Consider the following 25,078-nt stretch of genomic DNA (forward strand, 5'->3'; position numbering starts at 1 on the left):
TGTATTACACAGCATAGGAAGTCTCTGGGTGATAACTTCATCCCTCCAACATGTCCAACATACAACCCTGCTAAGGTGTAAGTCACCTGCACTAGTGGTTCAGGTGGATCTGCCGATTCTGAGGTGGAGCATGTCCATTAATCCCCGTTTGGACATGGCCTCGCATGTCAGGCACATGTCACCTCTAAGCAGACGGTATGTGAGTGAATAGAGTGGGAGTGTCTTCAATCTGGCAGCATATGACAGCTGTTGGGGTTCCTTGATCCTTTAGGTGGGGGACATTCAGGGTGTCTGCAATTGCTGCAGATGTTGGGTGACATACAGCCAGAATAGGGCATTTGACTCGATCACCGGTCTGATAAGTGAAGAGTACAGGGGAACAATGACCCACTAGATCTGGATGTGAATCCCATCCTGAGCAGGTGGGCAGTGTAGAAGGTCTTTTTAGCCACTTTAGCAATGTGAGTCTCAGAAGAACGGCGACTGTCAACCTGGGTCCCCAGGTCCATGATAACCTCCTCTGTGCTTAGAGGATTGCCACCTATATGGTAGCTTGGGGTCACCTTGCTTTTCCTGAAGGGTATGTCTACACATGTTGTGCACTTTGACTGCAGGCCATGGCCCTGGCACCAGCTATCAGTTACTGTGAGTCCCTTCTGAAGGATATTCGTGTGTGATGCACTGTCCACCATGGTGCCCAGTGTGCAGACATCTGCAAACATTGTCAGCCAAAGTCCTCCCATGTTGGCCTGTACTTCTGGGAAGTACATGACAAACAATGGGGGCCAAGGACTGAGCCCTGTGTGACACCACCTGTGACCAGCCTGGAGTCTAACATAGTGCCAGCAACTCTAACCCTGTGGGTCCCGTCCTTAAGCCAGTTTGCAACCCATCTTGTGACATATGGGTTTACATTTCAGTTGTTAGGGTTTTCCACAATACCTGAGTGGGGTATTGTGTTGAAAGTGTTTGCAAGGACAAGGTAGGCTGTATGGACTGCCTTTCCCCAACAATGGCCTAAGTGACCAATTTGAAGATGTCAACCCAGTACAAAAGGCATGATCTGCCCCTGACCAAGCCAAAATGGGATGGGTACAATGTCTGCATGTCCCCTATATCTTTGTTTATGAGCTCAATTATGATCCTCTCCATAGATTTACAGACTACACTTGTTAAGCTTATGGGGCAGTAATTACCAGGGTCTGTAGAGGCACTGCCTTTGTGCAGATGTGCACAACTGGACCCTAACCAGGCTGTTGTGCACACTATGGAAATATAAAGCAGTGATAGGACTAAAGCCCAGGATACTGACCACCACAGTGAAAGTACTGAAACACTACACTATACAGTGCTACAGTTTTAGGTCAGTATGAATGGATGTTGACAATTGTGTGCAAAGTATCCCATGCAAAACCTGCAGGCACAGTATACTCCCTGTTTTGTTCACACAAAAAGCATTCGGACAGTAACTACACAACATGGCACAGAACACACAACCATAAACTGGAGGTATTTGTTGAAGGTCACACTCATCCACAAATGTGATGGGCTGCAGAGTTCAACATATGTAAAGCCCACACTGGGCATGCTCACACACTTAGATAAATGAGACATCTTTCACACAACATGCCATGGGAAGGCTGAACTGGGCATGCTCACACACTTGGTCCAAATGTTACTCCTAGCAACTGTGAAAACACACCAGAGGATGCTCATTCCCCTTTCTAGACACTGATCATGTAAGCACCCTATAAGTATATCGGAGAAAAGGAATATCTCAGTAATCCGAATAGCGCGCTCTGCTAATGCGTCCGTCTGTAGTGTCATAACATAGTTAGGTAGGGGTTTGAATCCAGCAGGTGGCAAGTGTGTGTGAAGGGGGGTAAGTGTGTATGAAAGAAACATCCCTTTTGGCAATCATGTAAGCACCCTATAAGTATATCGGAGAAAAGGAATCTCTCAGTAATCCGAATAGCGCGCTGTGCTAATGCGTCCGTCTCTAGTGTCATAACGTAGTTAGGTAGGGGTTTGAATCCAGCAGGTGGCAAGTGTGTGTGAAGGGGGTAAGTGTGTGTGTATGAAAGAAACATCCCTTTTGGCAACTGGGAAAACACACCACAGGATGATCATTCCACTTTCTAAACTCTGATGATGTCAGCACCCTATAAGTATATCAGGGGAAAGGAAATCTCCCAGTAATGCGAATAGCGCGCCGTGCTAATGCATCCATCTGTAGTGTCATAACATAGTTAGGTAGGGGTTTGAATCCAGCAGATGGCAAGTGTGTGTGAAGGGGGTAAGTGTGTATGAAAGAAACATCCCTTTTGGCAACTGGGAAAACACACCACAGGATGATCATTCCACTTTCTAAACTCTGATGATGTCAGCACCCTATAAGTATATCAGGGGAAAGGAAACCTCCCAGTAATGCGAATAGCGCGCTCTGCTAATGCGTCCGTCTCTAGTGTCATAACATAGTTAGGTAGGGGCTTGAATCCAGCAGGTGGCAAGTGTGTGTGAAGGGGGGTAAGTGTGTGTGTATGAAAGAAACATCCCTTTTGGCAACTGGGAAAACACACCACAGGATGCACATACCCCTTTCTAAATGATATCACAATTATGTATGGCTTTTGATTACAGACATGCCACGTGTGTTTTGCACACACAGAATGCCCATGTGTGTGGGTTGTCACTCACAATAATGCATGACATTGATTAAACCAGTTATGGCAATGCACACATGATGTATGTGTGTACCAAATACACATATGTACCTGTGACCTTCAATAGTTACCATATGTGATGCCTGCCACATGTGAATACATGGTATTTGCACAGAGTAACATTATGACCGTGGTCTTCTGTGCAGGTGCAGCATGTGGGATGTGTATATACAGTGTGAGATGTAGATGCTATCAGCCTAGTAGTGAGGGATGCACAGCTGGTCTGGGGCATATAGTCTACATGTTGTTGATGTACAGGAGCTGCATGTTTTCACCTGTTGTGGGAGTGGTAAGACAGTATTCCATAGCAATGCAGTGACTGCATGCTAAGAACCATTCAGCTAGGGTGTTGTAGCTACACTAAGTCATTAGCATTCAGTAATTTGTCAGAATCCCTGGTGAGGGTCAGATGCCAACCAAGGTCAGGGGTCTACCAGCCTGTGTCACTTGCTCAGTGATCCCTTCCATGTTCCCTATCATGTATCCCAGTGAGGGACATCCCACATCAGCTGTGGTGGCATGGACAATGACTGAGTCATATGTGTCCATGCATCTGACTGACTTGTATGTTTGTGTTATGTGGTGAACCACAGTGCCCCATGAGCATATCACTGTGACCTACACCTTTTCCAGCCTGGTGAGCATTGTCTCACTGTACTGGACAATAAAAGTACCTAACACAACTGCGGCAGTAGTGTTGTATAGCTGTACAGACTGTGCTTGTTTGACACACAGGATTTGTGTGCTATGTATTATGTGTGCTGTGTGCAGGCCTAATGTATGCCTGTGTGCCAGCTGCAGAGATGTCTGCCAGTCATGCAGGATGCTATCCTTAGGCTTCACGACTGACCTGTTGTGTTTCCATGCTTGGATTGCTGTCTGTGTAGGTCCACATCAGATTGGTATTGCTGTCACTGTAGTATTTCATGCCACCAGACAGGTTATGCCAGTACTGGGTTTAGAGTGCTTAGTCCACAGTTTGACCATGTGTTTCCATCTCATACATGTGATGTACATCCATGGGTAGGGGATAGGGTTGACTGTGTACATGTGGCAGCTGTGACATTACTACTTGACACACATATTCCACAACTGTACCATAGAGGTGACTGACAACTCACCTTTGCACATGCTACCATAGTATTGAGATTACATTGGTGATTAACAGCACATAGGGACAATGGTGATAAAGATACATAGGTCCATAGGTTCGTACAGGGATGTCTGCCCAGGGCATGTATCCACCTAGCCAGAATGTGTGTGCCTTTCAACATGCATTGTGAATCTGTCTTGCTATGCCCTTTTCCAAGGTTAGTATACTGTGCCTCTGTCTCACAGTGACACATAAGTGATACCCAGGGTAACCCTACAATGCCACATCCTGTCATTAATATCACTCTTGAAGATAGTCACTGAGTCAGTCTGCCTAACCTCTATTGGGATAATATTCAGGAATGAAGGGAGCCTCTGAGTTGTGAATGTGCCCCTCCAGCATGTCCTGTGTATATCACTCCTGAGGTTCAAATATTTCCAGCGTGTATCTTGGTGGGATCTGGATATTCTGAGATGCAGCATGGCCATTAACTGAGGGTATGACCTGGCCTTCTATGTCAGGCACAGATTGCCTATGAAGAGGCAGTATGTCACTGAGTAGAGCTGCTGTTACTTTAACCAGTCAGTATGTGGCATCTGTTTGAGCCCTTTGATCCCCTTGTCGAGGTACATATGTGGTATCTCCAGTTGCTGCAGGTGTCTGGTAAGGTGCATGCCGACAGGTTCATCATAGTCAATTATGGGCATGATGAGGGATGAGTAAAGGGGCACAATGTCCACCCCTGATCTACATGTGGATCCCATGATGATGTGGCCCATATAACATGCTTACCTAACCACTTTGTCCATGTTGTTGTCAAATGGTAGAATGCTATCAACCTGTGTACCCCAAGGTCCATAATTCCTTCATCTGCACTTACTGGATTAATACATATGTGGTACGTTGTGGTCATTCTGTGTTTGACAAAGGGGATGACTATACACTTTGTCATTCACGTTGAGGCCATGGCTGTGGCACAAGTCGTGTGTTTGCAAGAGTCCCTTTTGGAGGGTGCGTGTGTTAGCTGGTGAGTTGATTATGGTGTCCGGTTTGCAGTCACCTGCGACTTGCTGAGCCACAGTACTTCCATGTTGGCCTGTACCTATGATAAATATATAATGAAGATGACAGCTCCCAGGGCTGTGCCTTGTGGGACACCACTTGTACCAGGTTGGAGGCTGACATGGCTCCAGCAATTCTACCATGTGTGTTCTGCCCTTGAGCCACTGTGCAATACCCATAGTGACATAGGGGTTAATATGTACACTGGTGAGCTTCCCTAGAATGCACGACTGGGGTATTGTATCCAAGGCTTATGCAAGGTTCAGGTAGGCTGTGTAGACCTCCTTCCCATTGACAGTGGGCTTGGTGACTGTTTCAAAGAAATCAAACTGGTTGGTGAGGCAGGATCTGCCATTGACAAAGCCAAACTGTGTATGGTGACATGTCTGTAGGTCCACAATATCTAGATATGTGAGGTTCATGATGATCCTTGCCATAGCTTTGCAGACAAAGCTAGTCAGACATATGGGTCGAGTAGTGTCCAGGATCCGTGAAGGCACCACCTGAATGTTGAGGGACCACTGTTGCTGTATGCTACCCTCTGGCCACATATCGTGTATTAAGGCTGGGATTGAACAGTGGTGTTATGTCTGGGTGTAGCTCTTCTCGTGGTTCATGTAGGACACAGCCTGGGACACTGTCTGGTCCCATTGATGCAGTGTTTATTGCTTTGGGAAGGGCATCTCTTACCTGAGCATCTGCGATGTCAGGGGGGGCAGCACTGTGCCGCGAGACATATTTGCCCTTTTGGTGTGGTGGGGGGAGAAGGCAGCATTGAACCTGCCCACTACGATGATGGCAATGTCTGCATGTTTTGTATTTTGTGTGACATCTTGGATTACCTCTGAGCATATCTGGGTAGTAACACCCAGGTTACTAACATAACTACAGGCAGCCTTGTGATTATCCTCAGTGGCTTGTGGAACCCTCTCTCAAAGATGGCCTTAGACAATCATATGGGTGCCTGTAGTTGTCTTCCAATACTCATCAGTGGTGCCTTCACATTTTGGGAGGTTGTTGTATCATGTAGTGGCATCATCCTTCTATTGTATAGTGTGTTTATGGCTGGTGTCCGGCACCCAGGACATCTGCCTTTGGAGAATTGGGTCATGCTTTCATATGTGGCTTCATGATCCATGCATTCCTGAATGTGTCCATAGAATGCCTTTATACAGGTATCTGCAGTCTGGTCCATATTGTCTACAGGCCTTGGGCCTTTGAAGGTTTCCACATCATTTATGAGGGGTGTGAACTTGCTTGACATGAGCTGTTGACAGACGTGCCGCCCTCCAGACAGAGCAAGGTGAGGGTCACAGTTAGCTACTTGTCGGGTGATAGCATGTGCCACATAACACAGGCACACAGGTCACTCCACAGCAAGTACAGCTATGAGGCAGACATTGTCCATGCTGGTGCAAACAACCTGAGACGTACCTCCCTGGACCACATGGCAAGAGACACAGAGCAGCTCTTACAGCACCCTCTCAAACTCAGGACTCCCACACAGCCTTCATGCTGACACAGGACAGTTTAGATTACTCTGCAAACACCATCATACTGGGTGACGTCAGCTACCCAAACATAGACTGTGAACATTACACTAGCCACAATACCCAATCTCTAGGGTTCCCATAGATCAGACATTCTTTGTCTATGGAACAGGTAACCAACCTTCCCACAAGAGGGGCAGATATACTAGACCTGAGCATCACAACCATGAGTACAAACTGCTCACCACTGGGAGTATATCCCTCATTGTTGCAATCAAACCATATACTCATCACACTGGAGTACTGGATCCCCCACATATGCAAACCTCAAACACATCGATGTGTGTGTTGGAAATGTCCCTATTAGCAACTGTGACAGTACACTGATGATGTCAGGACTGTATAACTATATTACCTGTAGTAAAGTCCTCCAGTAATTCGCATAGCGCGCTCAGCTAATGCGTCTTTCTCCAGTGTCATAACGTAGTTAGGTAGGGCTTTGTATCCTGCAAAAAGAATGTATGTGTGTTAGTATGAGTGGGGTTTATGTGTGTGCACTATGCTGGGAGGGTTAACTACCTTTTGACAACTGGGAGAACACACTACAGGGTGCACATCCCTCCTCCTACACACAGATGATGTCAGCACCCTCTAAGTACAGCGTTAGTAAGGATTTCTCCAACTACTGCAGATAGCACACTCTGCTAATGTGTCTGTTTCTACTGTCATAACACAGTTAGGAATGGGTTTGAATCTTGCAAATGGAAAGTATGTGTTTTACTGTTGGTGGGGTTAGTGTGTGTGCACAATGATGGGGTGGGATGTGGCTTTTGCCACATGGGGCTATGCACTGCAGGGTGGTCATTACCCTTCACAAGCAGTGATGTTGATAGCACCCTATACAAACAAAACTACAAAAGAGAAGGTGGTGGTACCAATAACACATGTAAGGTAACACTTCTTCAAGTAATGTCCACAAAACGGAGTAGGATAATCAAACAATTCTTTTATTCTATACAGACAACATGACAACAGACAACTGCCAGTACTCAGTATAGTGTTACATGCTACTGTAACACGCACATGTACGCAAATATACCTAGATGGTGCTCTGAAGCCTGAATGTGGCAAGTGTGTGGATGTGGGATGTGTCTGTGTGTGCATTTCCATATGGGAAACATGTTTGATGTGGCAATCAGGGTACTACAGTACCTGATGCACATTACATCTTTCAACCGATGAGGTTGCCTGCACCCTGTGAGTACAGGTAGAGAAGGGGACGCCAGTAGTAAACAACATAGTGCACTTCTCAAATGTGTACCTGTCATGTATCAACAGCTACTCATGTAGGGTGATAAATAATGGGAATGGCAGGTGAGCGTGTGCATGTGTGTGGGTAGCAGGGTGTGTATAAATGCATGTGTGACAGAACAGTTACATATAGCTGAATCTACGTAACAGCACAAGATGCGCATTGCCATAGTCAATGTTAGCATGTGATGGTGTGCAGCTGGTACACTTTGGTAAGTAGTATGGGTGCATATAACAATTGAGGACAGTCATACAGTTACTGCAGCAGGACTGCTGGGATATACACACAATTATACTGGAACAGTGAACAGTTACCAACATGTTACTACTTATACTCATCTATGTAGTCACCCTGTGCATCAGCAACGTGTTTACATTTACCTACACCAATGTTGTAGTATGCAGGAGGTGGCACAGTGTCATCATATGCACAGGGTGTGGGTTAGGTATGCCCAAGCCAGCCACTGGTAACACCAATTGACATGTGTGTGTATGTGTGTTTGTGAGGGGCAGCAGTACAGGGTGGAGCGGTGTTGGTGTAGTGTGTGTGTGTAAGTGTTTGCCCTAGGTGTTAGGTTTCTGCATGTGTGTAAGCACGCACACAGTCCCACATAATGGCTGCCATGTACAGGGTTTTGTGGACAGCCACAGACTGCACCTGTCAGGTCATCCAGATCAGTGTCTGTGGGCACGGACACGGTACCTGTGCCTGGCAGGGGTGCTACGGGCCGTATCCGGTACTAACCCAGACTGGGTACTGTCATCGGAAGCAGGGGTGTGTTGACTGGACACAGTTCCCAGTTGGGACTGTCCAGAGCCACGTGCATGTGGTCTCCTGGGGCGTCTTGATGACAGCACAGACCCAGCATTGCTGGGGCTGGTGCTGGCACTTGAGGTGCGCGAGTGGGCCTGTTGTCGTCCGCGGCCACTGCCAGCTGGTGCTGTTGCTGGCATACGACCACGTCGACATCGCAAACGCACACCACCGCCCTGGCCTATGGACATCTGGTTGTGGAGCAGCTGTTCTATGCCCCCACAATGTCTGTCAACGACATCTGTGAAGTTGCGGATAGCATTCGCAACGTCACGCATGCCATCTGTCATGGCTGTGCGACATTCTCTCAGCTCCCTCAGACCCTGTCTGGTGTACCTTTCCATACGTGCCTGTGCCTGCATGACAGTTCGAAACATAGTGGAGGTTGACATACCTCCTTGGGCACGTCGGCCAGAGGCAGTACGGCCACGGATGCCCCCACGAGAACCCATGGGCGACTGTCTGCATGGTACCATTGGAGGCCCCTGCTCATGGCTGCCTTGTGGGGATGCATGTACCACAGGTACCACATTACCCTGATCTATGCCCACTGCAGACTGTCCATCACCTAGGGACAATGGTGACAAAGGATGTAATGGCAGGATGACTGTGCGCATTGACGGGGTTGAAAGCTGTGTACTGTCAATTGGCTGACCAATGGTGGACCCAGACACACCTTCCTGCACCATTACAGACATTTCATCATCATCAGTACCTGGGGCACAAGATTCAGGTTCCCTGCTGCAGGTCACCAGAGCAGCACCAGAACCTACAGGAGGAAAACATGGAACACAGATTACAGTCTCAATACATATTTGAAAGAGATGCACTTCAATACTAATGCACACATTCAGAAATGGACACATGCACACATGGACACTAACACACATGCACACTTGGGCACAGGCATGCTTGCACACATGCACACCCCACAGTATACACACACATCAGTACCGTGTTACACTACTCAATCTACTACAACTGTATTACGGGTATTGTGAACACAGTCACCAGCAAGTCTACTACAGAGTTACACTACTATTCCTAGTTTTATTAATTGCTTTACAGATAATGTTAAAAAGACTCACCAGCATGTATGGCCTGCCTCGTTGCTAGATGGGAGGGACCTGGAAGTGTGAAGAGAGTAATGTCAGTGGGCACATGTGTGCCATTTGTTTTGCACATGATACAGTACAGTAGTACACTAGTTCCCTTATACACATCAGCTGCACATAATGTCTGTATATATATCATGATGACAGATACATACCACATGCACACCTTATGCGTGCATGAAGTAACAGTGTACAGAACAGTCATATGTACATACCAGGGGTTAACTAGAATCTCACCCTTACCTCTCTTCAAACGACACCTCAAACTGTACTTCCAAAACCACTGGCTTTGTTCTTATTGGAGTACAGGCTAACGTCCCTCTCCCTACCCTCTCTTTACCTTTAACCCCTCATTGTGTATAGAAACTAGCTTCTACCCTGTTTCTTTCACCTTGATGTCCTTCTATGCTCTGACCTACTTCTCCCATCCCTCCCACATCCTCTTGACTGTCTTCCTTCTTTTCCTCACTTCCCTTCTTGACTCCTGCCTCTTCCATATCATTGTATCTTTCATACTCCTTCTACTTCTCTACCCTTCTGAGCCCTAACTATTATGTATCTGGCTTTTGCCTTATTGCATAACCGTTATGCTTTAGGTAGGATTGCTTTTAAACCAACGGTACATTGTGTATGACTCTAAACTGTTTGAGTTCCTTACATGTATGTTGATTTAGTTAACTGGCTGGTGTACAATTCTATCATGTTGGCTGTCTGTATTAACAACTTGTCTGTCTGCCTTTATTACATTATGTGTGGAGCTTTTCTCCACAGGCCTCTACTGAAAATGGACATATATCCAGCTAGACTATCTGGGTCAACAAATGTAAGAGTAATAACAATAAATGAATATGGCATCTTACCTGCACGCTCGGTGTCTTGCTGCTGTGTGGATCCAACCTCCATCATGATGCATGAGTGTTGCTGTTGTTGTTCTGGGGCTGGATCCACAACACTTAGCAGTAGCCCCTCCTGTCTGGTGAGGGGGGGATGTGTGGCCACCCCCCCCACCTGTGGCAACCTGTTGCCTGCGGATATCTGCAGCACGCTGGCGGACATTTCTTATCAAATCACTGCAGTGATGTCTCACCTGCTCATATGTCCTATCATGCATGCCAACATCATTTATCCTGCTAACGAGGTTTTGCCACAGTGCAGACCTCTCCTGCTGATTCTGGGTGGTGCGTGAGAACAGGATGGCATAGTCATGCACCAGGCTCTGGTGAATCACGTCATCCTCTGCAGCAGAATATGATGGGTTCCTTTTTGGAGCCATGTCAAGCTGGAAAGGTACACAAACAGGTTATCAGCATAGTATCTCAACAATACATGGTACACATTCTATACAGGGAGTATTAACTTCTACTTATTACTGCTTGGTTAAAACTTGATTACAGTGTAGCTATCATTCTATGTCATTTGTACTAAGCACTTGGCCTTCAGACCAGTTGTTTTACATTAGGGAGGTTGGTGGCAAGCACTGTGGTGGCAGGACACATATCTTTCATCCATTGAAGTTGGGCACTGCTGATTGAGGGCCCAGTGTACAAGTGTATTAGTTCTGGTATGGGCAGTTGGCCTTCAGGCCAGTTATTTAACATTAACAAGGTTTGTGGTCTGCACTCGTGTGTGACAATAGGCTGTACTCTGCCATTCATAGCTGGGGACATCTGGTTTCAGGTTTACAGTGCCTGCATATCTGAGCTGTATCTTACTGACATTGCTACACCTTGTTTGCTGTAGCAACCACTACATCCAGGCCTCCTGGATCTACCTTTGTTTATATGCTTGTTATTTGTTAGCTTGTTATTTCACTGGTATGCTACTTCCACATAGTACACAGCTTGTCAACACGTCTGTGACTCACTACTGATATCTGCATTGCTTACTGTACGTATTTCCATGTTACACATGACAGCAAGTGACTGCTTCTCATTGTTGCATTTACTTAATTGTGACACATTGCACTTAGGTTACCTGGCACTTGCTCACTGACGCTTTTATATCAGTCAGCAGTTGTAGGTAATGTCAGTACACCCTCACTCCCCACTGTACCTTGTTTTCAATCATTAATTATTACAGAATTCAGAATAGTATTCTAGCATGTCCAGAGGTCAGTTGTCAGTTCCCTCCCCAGTCCAGCTGGTGAGTGTGGTACTCCAGAGACAATGTTGGAACAGATGCATGTACACAGACAACCCCTCCTCCTAACAACAAATTCAAACTCATGTGAGTGATGCAACCATATACCAAACTGGAGGCTAGGCTCTGTCTACTCAATACCGCCATAACCAGTCAGGTGGCCAAGGAGACCACACACTACACTTCCAGTCTCACATAGACCTACCACAACAGCGGACCTAACACATGATCACACATAAACATACTTGTAGGCTCGGACCACAGCTATGCCTATGCAGCAGAGACCTCCTAAGCAGACATCCATGCAACCACTACCACGGAAACGAACATGTGCAACACATATCACACAAAGCCAATGTGCTGAACACTCACAGCCATTAACAGTAAACAACACACCTCATACACCTGTACTAGGTGCCTCTATCATCAGGCACACTAACATCACGTTCACCAGGCTTAATGAGGTGAGGGTCACGATGTGCAGCCTGTCGGCCACTATGACCTGCCACATAACACAAACACTCAGGTAACCCCAAGGCAAGTACAGGTATGACTCAGTCACTGTCCATGCTGGTGTGAATGGCCTGACACATTCCTCCCTGGACTACATGACATGAGACAGTACAGAGCTCTCTGAGCACATAGCCCAAGACAGTTTGACCCTGACCTTGAGTAGCATCCTACCCTCACCTAGAACCATGCCACAATATCAAGGCACGATGATCCCTTCCAACAATTGACTGACATACTGGTGTCATTCACAGGTGTGCCAATGCCTGCCATCTTGGGGTGGTATGCTTTGCTAGGGACAGCTTGCACCTGTCACCCCTGTCCCATTGGAATTTGGCGGAGACTCTTGCTACATACATAGTGCCTGTATTAGGCAAGGCTCATAAGGCAAACCCACATCCATTTGTATCACAAAGGATGAGGAAGTGAGAGTGATGCTACTCAACACCAGAAGTCTAGACCTAAGGATGCACACACTCAAAACCCTACTTGACATGCTGGACATCGATATCTGTGCAGTAACATGAACCTGTTTCAGGTTTCACAGGAGCACACCAGTACTACCAGGTTATAGCTGTTACCATTCTTGTCGGCCACAACACTTGAACAAAGGAGGGGGAGTATCAATATTCAATGCAGATTCCCACGCCTCCACATTGGTGGCACAGTACAACATAGGTGTTAGGCCACTGAGTACAGAAGACGTAGTTGGGGACCTGGGGTAGAAACATGGTAGCGGTCTGTCATTTGTCAACCACATGGCCAATGTGGATTGAAAGACATGTTATATAGCCCAGCTAATCATGAGGGATTCACATGTATGGCAGGGGAGGTCATTGTGCCTCTTTACTCATCCATCATCAAGCCTATAATTGCGTACAATGCACCTTTTGGGATGTACCTAACCAGACACCCACAGCAACTGGTACAGGACAACAGTACCTCATCAAGGGGATGCAATGGCTCACACAGATGTCATATGCTGCCCAGGTAAAGTAAATCCCGCTGGACTCAGTGGCTTATTGCCGGTTCAGAGGCAATCTGTGCGTGCCATATACAGCCATGTCCTAACCAGCAGTAATGAACATGCTGCACCTCAGGCAATCAGAGTCCCATACAGCCACATGCTCAGGAGAGCTGGACCTCAGCACTGACATCCATGGACATGCTGGAGGGGCATATTCCTGACTGAGAGGCTCCCTTCACTCTGTAATGAGCTGACACTACAGGTTAGGCAGAGTCCCTCATTGACTCTCTTCCATAGGAATCTGGATGACTGGATGTAGATCATAGTTGTACCCCAGGTATCACTTCTATGTCACTGTTAGACAGAGGCACAGTATACTAACATCGGACAAGGGCATAGCAGCATAACTTGTAATTGGGTGGTGAAAGACAAACACATTCTACTAGGCTTACCAATGCCCTAGGGCAAATAGCCTAGTATGAACCTATGAACATGTGTGTACTGCTATAGTACTTCTGCCATATGTTGCATGTGTGTGTGTTGTGGGCGCTGCACAGGTAATGGCCGGATACTTCTGCACAGGCGACACGTCTGACACATTGTGGGTGTTCATCCCTACATACTGGATGTGTGTTGCCATCCAACCCAACCCTGTGATGTGCACACATTACTCAGCCTGGATTTACATATCCGAACAACACCACAAGCACAGTACACTACCTTGCTATGTATGCATTTAATTACACAGTTATTCAGTAGTTATGACAGTGATGCTATCCATGCAGCCCATTGGGCCAGTGGAAGCCACAACACACACCGCCAGCACCTTTGCATATGCTTACCACAGACATCCCACATACTGCATGTACTGTGCACACACATATCTAACCCAGAACAACTGCACACCACTTATTAATCCTGTCCAGTGGAGTACAGATACAGGCATATTGTATAACAATAGTAGGAGGCTACTGCAGCACAGGGCAGATTCACATGACAGCAAGGCATCTGTGGTCAGCAGTGTTAAGATGCTTCACATTCACCACATGCACAGATATTGGCAACATTGTTGCAGACAGTTTAGGTGCAGGTACCCCCCCCCATTCTCCTACACATGTGGTATTAGTTATCCCAAATGACTGTCACCTCCCTATCCTCTCACATGTCCAGGTGAGAGCCACCTTCATCATTGCAGAACACATAGCATCACTGTTACGAAATGGTATCCCTGGATGTGTGCTACATTCACCCCTGGAGGACATAGCACCACATGACAGACTTATATTAATCCCTGGCCATACTACAGGATATGTACCTGAACAGTGCCATACATACACAGTGGTCCCACACCAATGAGGAGGAACCTCTACTGACCCTGGGAACTACTGCATCATATGCACAACTGGCGTTGTGTTCTAAGCTATGGAAGTGTTAAGTATGGGTAACATGTACAGCAATATTACATATGTTTATATTTCAGGACTATGTACACACAACCTATCTCATGCACATACCTATAGATAGCGAACTATGATACATTTGGAGGTGTCACAGTAAACGCAGTATTAACCTGCTACTTTGCATTACCTGTGTTTGTGGCAGCTGTTGCTGTGTCACTGGTGCTGCTTGAAGTTTGCTGCTGCTGCTGCTGCTGCTGGTTTTGCTGCTGGCTGTCTTTATTTCTGTTTTGTTCTCTCTCTGTCTCTCTCTCTCTTTCTCTGTCGGTTTTGTGCAATGAATGTATTGAATGAGTGTAGTGTGGGTACTCATTGCTTTTGTAGGTATCTGCATAGGTCCATGTGATGGCCTCTGCACCAATTGTAAGACAGCATTTGCTAATTGCATGCAGCCAGGTGTGTACTGATTGCATGTCTCACTGTGATTTCAGGACACTGCTATAAAAGGGTATGTGAGATAGGCGTTGCCCTTTCAGATTGTAGGGCGTGGACCATGCTCGTATGCTGTTGACAGTGTTCTGTGAGTGTGAAGGTTAGTACATCTCCCATGTTTCATGCTGTGTTGTAGATTCAGGTTGCTGCATTTCTCTTGCCTGTTCCCTGTAGTGAGTGTGTATGCATACTGACACCTACAACTATATGTCATATGTATTGCTATATAAATATATATATATATCTGTGTACATATACATACTTTCATATATGTACATTAGCTGACATTATTGGGTACAAGCTAACAATTAGCAGGGCTTTTTCTGTTAACACTACACTAGTATGGGAAAATCCAGTAATTGGGACTATAAAAGTCTGCCTGACATGCTTTAGTTAGTAGTCATACTATATTGCCTTTATCTTCATTCCTACTATTACATGTTCCACTTATTTAGCACTATAGTTCTGTATGAGAGTCATGGCTTAGTGGTAGGTCATACAGACTAGTGTTACAATGGTCTTGGGGTAGGGCCTACTAGTATGCTTATATTCTGCTTGTGACTTGAGTATAGGGCCTATCAATCAAAGTGCTGGAGGCACCTTTAAGCAGTTAAAGGGGTTAGTAGGTCTCACAGGAGCCAGGCTGTGTTGCAGATTCTGGTTGCTGCATTTATCTTCACTGTTTCCTGTAGTGAGTGTGTATGGATACTGACACCTACAACTATATTTCATATGTATTAATATATATTTATATATATGTATGTGTAGATATACATACCTTCATATATGTACATTACCTTACTTTATTATGTACAAGCTAACAAGTAGCAGGGCTGTTTCTGTTAACACTGAACTAGTATGGGAATCCAGTAATTTGGCCATTGAAACTCTACCTGACATGCTTTGGATAGTACACCTCCTATATTGCCTTTATACTGATTCCTACTATTACATGTTATATTTAGTTTAGCACTGTGTTCTTGTAAGGCAGGCATGGCTTAGTGGTAGGTCATATAGACTAATGTTACCAAGGTTCTGGGTTCGAGACTGACAGTGGGAATTTATTTTTATTTGCAAGCTTTCAAACTGAGTACAGGGCCTGTCACTCAAAGTGCTGAGGCCACCTTTAAGCAGTTAGAAGGGTAAGTAGGTCACACAGGGGTCAGGCTGTGTTGCAGATTCAGGTTGCTGCATTTATGTTCACTGTTTCCTGTAGTGCGTGTGTATGGATACTGACACCTACAACTATATTTCATATGTATTTATATATATTTATATATCTGTATGTGTAGATATACGTACCTTCATATATGTACATTACCTTACTTTATTATGTACAAGCTAACAAGTAGCAGGGCTGTTTCTGTTAACACTGACCTAGTATGGGAATCCAGTAATTTGGCCATTAAAACTCTGCCTGACATGCTTCAGATAGTACATCTCCTATATTGCTTTTATACTGATTTTTACTATTACATGTTATATTTATTTTAGCACTGTGTTCTTGTAAGGCAAGCATGGCTTAGTGGTAGGTCATACAGACTAATGTTACCAAGGTCCTGGGTTCGAGACTGACAGTGGGAATTTATTTTTCTTTGCAAACTTTCAAACTGAGTACAGGACCTGTCAATCAAAGTGCCATAAAGGCACTTTTAAGCACTTTAAACCAGGTCTGCACTTGTTTGCGCGGAGCTCACGCATGCGCACTGGCGGTGAGCTCCGCTAACACAAGCGCACACCCGTGCTAATTTCTTTGAAAGAAAAGAAAAAGGGGTGACAGGAAAGTGGTGAAAAGGGGTCACAAAGAGGGTAAGACAGTAGGGAAACAAGCGTGGGATTTGCAGGAGGGATGTAGGTAAGGCCCATAGATGCCCATGTCTTTGGCAGCAACAGCTGTGCATTTCCATGTATTTTGGTGAGACATTGGAAACCTTTCACCCCTGAGAGAGGTGTCAGGACAACATTAATATTTGTTGTAGAGCCAATTGTAATTAACTGTTTCAATGTCAAGCAGACATGTGTGCGACATGGACAGCTATGTATGGGCGTAATTTTTTGTGGGTACAGAGTGCCCTTTTTTTTTTTCAGGTGAGAGTGGTATGTCAGGTGAAGGAAGTCGGTATAGCTGGGGAGGTAGGTTGGGTAGGTTAACAGACAAGACAGACAAGACGCATACAGGGGTGGTGTATGACACACGTGGGGGGGGGTTACACAATTGACGGGGACGGAGGTTGGGATATCCAAGATGCATGAGCCCACAGATGGCAACAGTGGAACTGATATCCCCACCCATAGGCAGTTGCCACTGTTCCTTCACAGCCCAGGACGGGGCTGTGCTGGGGGCTGTGTAGGCGGGGCAACAGCCGGGGCCGTTAGCTGTGCCACACGAGCCTCAAGCTGGCGTAGGGGCCCAAGAACGGAGTCTTGGATCTCCCTTCGCACCACAGACCGGACACCTTAGAGGGTGAGTGGACGAACCCCTCCGGCCACACTTGCAGAGGGGGGACCGGCCCCATCCCCTGCAGCGCTTCCACCCGAAGGTGGCACAGGGCCACCGGAGGGGGGTCCGGCCTGGGCACTAGTGCCAGGTGCAGTTGCCAGCTGAGGTGGGAGAGGTGGGTCCGCTGGGACCTGCCTTCCCAAGCGTTCTAGGTTTGTGAGTAGTTATGTTAGTTTGGGTTAGTGGCATTTTATTCCATTCAGATTAGTTGTAACAGCATGCATTGGTATTCCCATCAAACAAACACCCAGATATTAACACCATTGAACAAGGGGCATATCAATATCACATGCATTATTTGAACAGAAATACACAGTCAAACAACATGCAGGGTTGATTAATGGCAACAGGCCATCAAATTTGCAGGTATGAACAGGGCACATGCACGAACAGACATGCATATATTTTTGAACGGACAAATGTCCATGATTAATGAAATGTTCACATACCATTATTTAGTGGGTATTGTTATATGGAATTATAGGGTTGGGTGGAGATAGAAAGTGATGACACATTCATATGTTACACATTGATTTACATTTGTAATAGGTACACAATTAAGTTGAAGCTGATGTTTCAAAATAATTTTTATTTGACTATCATGCTAGACCTGTTACAAATACATCACTATCCTACTTATTTTGAATTTGATCAGATACATCATCCTGCTACACTTTGATGACAGGACAGGGGACAACTATGGCTGTTTAGTCTGTCAGATAATCATTCATTCTATCTGCGAATTGTTTACTGTGATCACCATATACAGAATTTGGCCTAGACATTCCAGATTCTGATACACTGAAATCAGTTTGGGATATTAAGTTGTACTTCCCACATGCATTTAATTCTGTAGAAACACACTGGGGCTAATATATTCAGGGGTTATTACTACTTTATTTATTCATACATGACCCTTTCTGTCACTCTCACACATCCTGCAACTTCACAGTTCAGGTTGCTACTTCTAGGCTTTGTTCACATGTTAGACTGGTGGTGATTCAAACACTTTCCAACAGCCTCACTTCTGTCATGATTCAGCATTTCAACAGGGGATATATCTCACATGTGACTACCTCAGATTCTGAAGCTGTACTCTTGAGACTACTGCAGGTTACACTATTTTAATTAATGGTGGGACATCTGTATTACAGCACTGTTTAATTCTATCAATTATATTTCCAGTTACACTTGCATACTGATGAACTTGATGCAGCCATACCTGCAGACTTTCAAATCTTGCTTGCACATTATATTACTTTTAATCAATACACTGCAGTGTTCTGATACATGCTACAGTATAATATTTATTTACAAGTACTGGGTGGGGTTACTAACCTGCATGGTGGCGCAGCCGCACCAGCCTACGGGCATGCATCTCGCGGTTCATAGAGCGGACACCTGCAGCTGTAATACGAAAGAAGTAATATTGGACTACACATCTCCATAGTATCAGCCAGTTGAAATCCTTACATACATAAGTAAAATGTAACTTACTCAGTAGTGGGGCGTTGGGCATATCCCGGGCCTCCTGGATCCATTCGGTCAACTGGTCTTGCTTGCGTCGCTTCAGGTCCGCATGGTGGTGACGGATCTGCTCACCAGTGCGTGGAATGCCAGTAGCACTGGTCAGATCACGAGCCAACTGGTCCCATGCCTCTGCCCTGTACGCTCCCCATGAGACCTGGCCCTGCATGAGTTGGGCCTCGTGATGATGGACAAGGAGCCAGACCATGTATCTGGACTCCTCAACGCCCCAACGCTGTGCTCGAAAGCAACGTCCCTCACCTACTCCACTCATTCTGACTGCAGGTCTGTTCTACAATCGTTTCTGCTGTGTATTCCCGCCTATGGGGCTTATATATGCCGCTTTTCCTGCACATTTCTCTGATTGGCTGTTTTGGAATTGTATCTACTTCACTGAAAATGCTTTATCATGCTCCATTCTGGATTTTATCCCATATATATGCTATTTCTGCATTTCTAGGTATTGCTGTCATGGCTTAGTGGTTTAGTACCTTGACTCTAGTGCATGGTATCCTGGGTTCAAATCTGGCAACTGATTTTTGATTTTCCTTACAGAACTGAGTTGAGGACCTGTCAATCAAACATGCCAAAAGCACTTTTAAGCACTTAAAACCAGGTCTGCGCTCGTTTGCGCGGAGCTAACGCATGCGCACTGGCAGTTAGCTTGTGGGAGCGGCGCGCAAATGGTGTGCGCTGGGATAAATCTTAATTGGCTAGTGACACACATGTTCAGCTAAGCACAGCTAGTTGCAAACAGTTTCAGCCTATTAAACCGGTGCTTAGCAATGGGCATGCAGTTTGCAGCTTGTTAAACAGTACTCAGCTACGGGCAGTCTGTCTCACAGCAGCTTAGCTATCAGTACATTTCTGACTATTTTTATTATTGTGTTACTTCAAAATATATGCTCCATTTCATTCCATTTTACAAAAGGCAATACATTTACATTTGTACAATACTGTCAGGGGGCTTTTTAGTGCTTATTTACAAAAAAAAAAGGTTGCTGTGGGGGCTCGAACCCTGCCTGCCTACTCTTAGGCCGGCAACTCTACCACTAAGCTATTATTTCTTGGCTTACTCTGCATATTTAGTTCTTATATCCTTTTCCACTGACTGCTAACTGTGATTGCGCTAGTAGCACACCCGCGCACATGAGCGCACACAGTAGCAAACATTTACGGGGTTTAAAAAAAAAACAGGTTTTAATTTAATTTTATAACATATCTTCACTTTATACACTGATGGTCAGTCGGGGCATGTGTTGTGTAGTGTGTTTATTCACATTTCCATGGCCTCTCTCGTGGCTGTTTACTTTCAGCCATTCTAATCTTCCGGGGGCGTGTCCGCTTGCAGGGCTTAGCCTACAGACACGCCCCCTACTCTCTTACATGGACCGTGTAAGAGTTACTAGTGTGATTCAGCATGCCTCATGCACCTCATGCATATGCATGACATGCTGACATCACACCGTTTAACTGCAGCCTCCGTGTAAGAGTTATAACTCTTACACAGAAGCTTCGTGAATCTGGCCCATTGTCTGATGAAGTTTAGCCAACGAACTAAACGAAAAGCGCTTAACTGTTTTTGGTTTTATTAAAGAGTGGAGCAATGGATTCAATCTGTTTGTTTTTTTGTCTTCAGTTTGTGTATTTTTGTTGTTTTAGTAGTCAGTATGACTACTGTTCATAATAACACACAACCCCTTTGTCATTTTGCATAATTCATAATAATAATTTTATTTTCTTTAAGGGTGAATATTTTCATCAGGTATCAGGAGTGGCTATGGGTGCTGCATGCACCCCTTTTTATGCCAATGGGGTTTTAGGAGTGTGTGGGAAGAAAAGGTTGTGTTTACCCCAAATTATTTTCATTGCTGCGTGGTTATTACTGATTTTTAGATGATGTTCTCGTTTTATGGAAAGACACCATTGAACAATGGAGTATGTATTACATTCAGTGGCAGAATTCCACAACCTTTCTAAGATGAATTTATTATTTAGGGATCAACAGTATTAATTATTTAGATATTCTCCTTGAGAAGAATCTATCTCATGAGTGTTACAGCTCTACTATTTCATTATATAATCAAACTTCTGTGTTTTCCAACTTAGACCAGGCTAACACCGACTGTAACTAGATGGAATATCCCAGGCCTCTCAATGTAAAAGCACAAAAATGATTGCTTGAGAGGGTATGCTGCCACAAAACAACTTTAACAAACTAGCTAGACAAGGCAATTTCAAGTCAGTTAAAAAAAGCAAGACAGTTGGAGCAAATGCGGTAATTTCAGCCTTAAATATAAGCAAATGTGCAAATAAAACAAGAAATAAGTAGTTGATCACTAAAATAGCTTCTCAAAATGAGATTTTTAAATACAAGTACTTAGCTTTTGCCTGGATGGCACATGATGCAAGGAAATCACTTCAGAGGCACAGGTGAGGGCAGCAAGCATTGCTGAGCTCTGTGGGAATCAGCCAAGAGTCTCACCAACTTATTAAATGTATACTGGCACTTAAGACAAAGAAAATTGTAGAACCCTTTTTAGCAGATCCATAATTGCAGGAATACAACAATTAAGTACCAACAAAAATACAATGTAGCAAATTACACAGTAATGCTGCCAGTAAAGCTTCTCAAAAGTGTAGTTTTCAGCTATCAGCAAACAGTACAATATTAGGGTACTTGCAGCTGATTTAAAGTGCAAATATCTTCAAATAAAGCAGTTAAATGAAGTGTAAAACAGTTAGATAAATCTTTTATGTGCCAAGGATAGCACAGGATTTATTCAGGACCCTCTCAGAGTGTGACAAGGATGCTAATCAGATGGGAGGTTTGTGAAAACTAAGATTTGTATTAAGAGATGACAGCTCAAGAGCAATACTTGTTTGTTTGAGTGAGATCTCAGAATTATGACTCTATGTAAAACAAAGAGCAAGAAAAGAACTTAATGAGTTTAAACAACTGGCAATAGCAATCAAAGGGGGAGAAGGACAGACGTTGGTAGTCAGATTACCAATAGAGTCGAAAGCCAGTGACACTTTCTTTTAAAATCACCACAGCAAAAGAATGGGATGGTTGGGGCAAATACAAGCTGATTTAAGAAGCCAGATAAGTCAGATACTACAGCTTGTTGTCCACAGTATATCAGGTCAGCATGTCAGCCAAAATGGCAAGGAAAATGTTTTGGCTCAGAGATATGTAGTCTTAATTAAACAAAGACCAGGATCGCAATCTAATAAGTAAAACAGATCTGTATAAACCAGGAAAAACAGATCCAAGAGCTTTCACAACACAGTCAAGCTCTCAACAAGGCTGATTATAAATGCTATGGCCTCTACTTTTAATAATACTGTCTCAGCTAAAGAATAAAAAGACAATTTGCTTACAGAAAATTCAGGCTGATGTAAGAAGTCAGACAAATCAAATACTACAAGCTTGTTTTGCAAAGTTTGACTTAACACTTCTTAGCAGACAGACATCCAGGAAATTTGTCAGGACCCATGGAATTGATATTTTTAACTTTTGGGAATTACCAAAAGGACTTGGGTTCAACATGACTGCAAGAGTGGAAGGAAGCTGTGTGAAGGAATAGGGGGGGGGGGGGGGGGGCAGGTGGCAGGGTTTGTAGGGCAGAGCTGAAAAATAATTTATTCACAAGAGTATTAACTATCCCTTTGGGTCAGAAAAAGGGCTATCATTACAGATACATTCAGTAAAAAAAATATTGATTACTTCTATACTTCAAATAATGAATACTTCCTAATATAGCTGAAGATGACCTTGTGACTGCCTTTTGAATTAACTTCAACCCTTGGATTTCCTTATGTTAAGTTTGAGGGACTTGTATAACAGTTTTATATTCCTTTCATAATAATGAAATGTTAATCTTTTATAGATAGTCAGGAGTTTTCTATTTATCTTATAGAGATGTGGGAGTTCTACCATATGGTTTAGTTTTGGGAACGTCATTCCATTGTATCGTCTTTTTTCAAGTGCCAGTCAGTGAAAGTAATTTGAGCAAAGCAACTTTCATTGACAGTGGAGATTGCTTTCTTCTCCTCTGTAGTGTAAACTTGGAGTACATATATTTAAGTTTGGAAATGTGGAGGTGTCCCACCACAATGGGGGATGCAATGGGCAAGGGGACTTGCACCACCTGAAAAAAATATCTGCTGCCATGTTTACCAAGAGCTGTTTCTGCCAGTTTTTTTTAGATTGATCAGAACTCTGTGAAAGAGTTTTCAGTCAATAGATGCCTGTCCTTAATTTTAGACTTGCCATTCTGCTTATGTTTGATGGGTACAGATGCCTCACTACATCTATCCAAGTGGGAGTGAACCCAGAGCAGCATACAGCAAACTCATGCAAAGTTTTTCTGGGGATGTTTATCATTTGTAAATATCACTAAGGTTGGTAAATTTTGGATTCACATTTCTGGTATGGCAACAGGGGTTCCCATGCCAAGCTGGTTCAGATTAAATTATTTTTAAAAGCTGGCAAATAACATAATATTCAGTCCTTCTTTCCTTAACAAAACACCAACATTCTCAAAAAGGAGTGTAGTGAAAAGAAATTCAACTAAAAAGTCTACAGTAAGACAAAATGTTCACTCCCTGAAGGTCTATCAGTTGGATAGCATGGTCTCCTGGTAGGTAAAGTGCTCAAGTATGGAGCAATCTGATTCTAAGTTCCACCAGTCACTGAAATGCAGAGTTAATCAAACTCATAATGAAATATTTAAAATGAGTGGCACTTTGAGTCATTATATCACCAGTAATAATAAGAGACTGCAAGACATGAAAGAAGTGCTTTCCAAAAAGGCAGATGAGATTTCTGAACTTCAAATTCAAGGAGGGGAAACAAAGTGCGAGCCGGAAGAAAATATGTGAAAGCAGGAATTACAACAAAAAGTTTCTGGAACTAGAAGATAAATCCTGAATGGAAAATATATGGTTCTCAGCAATACCAGATCATGTGGAAAAGGACTACAGGTCTTTTCTGATAAAGTTCCTGCATGGATCGACTAATATCAGCATGGAGGAAATTCTGATAAACAGAGTGCACAGGTTGTAGTACACAATTCCTACTATAAGGAGCAGACCAGACCAGTATAAGTGAAATTCCAGTATTTTGTCCTTAAAAAGAAAATAATATCCATATTATAGAGAAAAGGAACAATATATAATGTGGGGGACACACGTGTGTTTATGGATAGGGAATGGGATTACTCCCCTCAGATGCAAAGTCAACATTGGAAAGATTTTTTTGCCAATGATCAAAAAATGCTGTAATCTCCATTTGTGTTTTAATCTGCAATTCCCTGCTGTGCTTAAGTTTTTTTATTCATTATGGTTAAAGGCATGTTTGGACCCCCAGAAAGTACTTGATCTGAACATGTGAGGTTTCAAATGTGACAACCTCTCAACAGCAGCAAGGTACTGCACAAAAGGGTGTCGGGAATGTTTGGTGAAGAGTCAGAGTGCTGGAAAGAATGCCCTCCACATAATTTCCAGTATTTCAGAAGAAAATAACTGCTAAACCAAAAGAAATACTGGAGTTTATTAAGTGGACGAGAGAGCAGTTTATAATGGATCAGATCTCCAAAGTAGTAGAAGAATCTGATTGACTGGGGTCACTAGGAGCAATAACGTTTCTGTGAGAAAGAAGTCCACTCTTTCAGCAAGATATCACACCTGTCATTGCTATAAAAGATGAACAAAAGCTTATGACTTGTTAGCATGTCTTTAAACTATTACTTTGGTCATTTATTTACAATTTTACTGTGGCAGGGCTAGCCACAGGGTGGTGTAAAGCTTGGGTCTAGATGATTGTCACTGTTGAAGTGACATCCCAACCCCATGGGCAAAAATGGGAAAAAGGGCTCTGGAGGGATGGATTTATTTGCAATTTTCAAAGGAAATACGTAGTTTGCTTTGACCT

The 25,078-nt window shown here is 44.2% G+C and overlaps 1 protein-coding gene across 1 annotated transcript in view; it reads right to left on the reverse strand.

Annotated features, from left to right (window-relative positions):
• The window catches only part of ADPRHL1 (ADP-ribosylhydrolase like 1), a 460,723-nt gene that overhangs the window by 79,155 nt on the left and 356,490 nt on the right, over positions 1-25,078 (reverse strand). The window lies entirely within an intron of this gene.

Source organism: Protopterus annectens, chromosome 5.part0 (assembly GCF_019279795.1).
Source record: "Protopterus annectens isolate FY-2018-M chromosome 5.part0, PAN1.0, whole genome shotgun sequence".
Classification (NCBI taxonomy): Eukaryota; Metazoa; Chordata; order Ceratodontiformes; family Protopteridae; genus Protopterus; species Protopterus annectens.